The following is a 2,420-nucleotide window of genomic DNA, read 5'->3' as shown; positions in this document are numbered from 1 at the left end:
CGGAGAAAAGGTGGCGGAACTCAAACCTGGCCACGCCCTCATCAAACCCTAGGACCGCCCCTTTAGAGAACAGGAATGCAAGTAAAATTTGGGAGGGGCTATTTCCGGTGTGGGAGGGGCTATTTCCGGTGCGGCCGGCCCGGAAAAAGGTGCCGGAACGCCGTTCCGCCGCGTTCCGGCTGAAAAAAAGCCCTGTCTAGATCACATAACCCCAACTTTCTTCCAGCCACCATGGATGGTTTGAAAGTGAGATAGAGAGATGTAGGATACAGCAACCATTTTAAGCTCCCAGCTACATGAAAGTCCTACAAGTCATATACAACTGTTGAATGAAATCTGGCAAAAATAGACACTCAAAAACAATAGGAAGCATGTTTTCTTGGAATACTGTAAAATTTCAATTCAGTTCTTATATACTATGATCAGCAAATCTTTTAATAGTAACAGCAGTGGGCAAGTCTTCCTCCTTCCAACTCAAAGCCTCTAAGGCAGGGGTGTCAAACTGCCGGCCCACGGGCCAGACGCATCACGCAGAAGCTGCGCCCACCCCACTGCCGGCAATGGCAAAACCGTCCCAATATGTTGCATGATGCCATGTGACGTCGTGAGTTTGACATGTCTGCTCTAATGGAAGGGACGGGATAGCACAGGAAGGCTGATGAGGGATGAGTTACCAGTTGGTATGCCACACATGAACTGAAACATTATTCCAATGGTGCACAGCTAAGGAGAAAATAAGGGAAGGATGGGCACACCAACAGGGGGGCATTATCCTACTTGTCCTGTAAGACACCTCTAAGACTGGTCTGAATCAATACCTGGAACCATTAAAATATTTTGGAGTCCGCCAGACTGTGATTCTCCTTGGAAGAATCTTTGAATATGATTGAATTCTAAGCCACGAGGAACTGAACACATTTTTGGTTGCACGTTATTACCTTTAATCTGAACCGCTCATGCAAAGCATACTACTTAACAGCCATATACAATTACAACTGCTTCCTTTTACTGACCACAGTACTGAACTGTTGTAGTATTTTCTTATAGAACCATAACACTGGTGAAATATTTGTCTGACGTAGCAGTATTTGTGTGGATGAAAAGAAATATTAAAAAGAAAATACAAGCGGTAGCAGGACTCCAATATCTCTGATAAAGTAATTCTTCCTGCTTTTATTGTTTACATCAACTGCAAAAAATGTTTAAAAAGTAATCTCCCCTCCTTAAATTCCACTCATAATTTAAGAAGGTAGATCCTGGCTAAAGCAATCGTGCATATTTAGGTTTTGACCACCTCGTGTCAATGCCTAATATGCATGCTCTAATTCAGTACAGTAGTGTTGCAGACTTGAATTTTATCAACACAAAAAGCTGAAACAAGGGCAACAGTTGCCCTTCTGCTAACATACCACTCTTATTTAGTGGTCCTTCCCACCCACCACTGACCACAGAATTCAACAAAGCACAACACACCTTTCCATGAGTTTTGTTCCACATTTCAAGCAATGGCCAGAGTGCTAACTTTCTCTGTGAGTCTGAAAAACTATAAAGAGATCAACACTTTATTCTACAGCACAGAAGACTACATTAAAACAATACTAGGAAAATACAAAGCATTAGGTGATTTTTAGCAGATGAGTCCCCGACGTAAAAGAAAAAGAGAAAATTCCACCAGATTGTAATTAGTCAATTATTAGATGAATATGGCAGCTATATCATCTAAAGCAGGGGTGTCAAACTCGCAACGTCACATGACGTATCGCGATGTATTGTGACTTTTTTCCATTGCTGGCAATGGGGTGGGCGTGGTTTTGTCATGACGCATCCGGCCTGTGGGCCGGCAGCTTGACACCCCAGGTCTAAAGTATGAAATTTTAAGATGATTAACTAAAATAATTAAACATGGTGCTAATCTATCTCATGTGCTCTCAGAAAAAGTTTAATTCATGGTCATCAGGATCTTCAGGTAGGTAGGTAGGAAGAAAAACATGTCTTGAGAATTCTTCTAAGCAATGTGTTTAATTGTTAAGAGCAATGTCTTTTTTGTGAAATATATATAATTTCCAAATTACTGTGTTACTCATTTACAATCTTTCCACATTTTCCAGCTAGCACCTATTTTCAGTAAATCTGAAAGGTATGAAATAATAAGAGTTGCAATTATTTGCACATGTGAATAGGAAAATACACAATAGATATGCAGTGAGAATGAGTGTATAGGGCAGATTCTACTACATATCTCTCCATCAATTCACTTGTATTTCTAGTTGCAGAATAATTTCCTGACATGAAAAAGTCCTTTTAAGAAAGTGCTTTCCAGCTGTCCTGGTCTCTCTCTCTTTTTTTATAAAAATGTGAAGGACAGCACTTATGACTCAGAAACAGTTCCTGCCTTTCCTTTCTCTTTATAGAGATCAACA

The sequence above is a fragment of the Protobothrops mucrosquamatus genome, unplaced genomic scaffold, assembly GCF_001527695.2.
Source record: "Protobothrops mucrosquamatus isolate PMUCROS unplaced genomic scaffold, P.Mucros_1.0 scaffold1020, whole genome shotgun sequence".
NCBI lineage: Eukaryota > Metazoa > Chordata > Lepidosauria > Squamata > Viperidae > Protobothrops > Protobothrops mucrosquamatus.
This window is presented reverse-complemented; position numbering follows the sequence as displayed.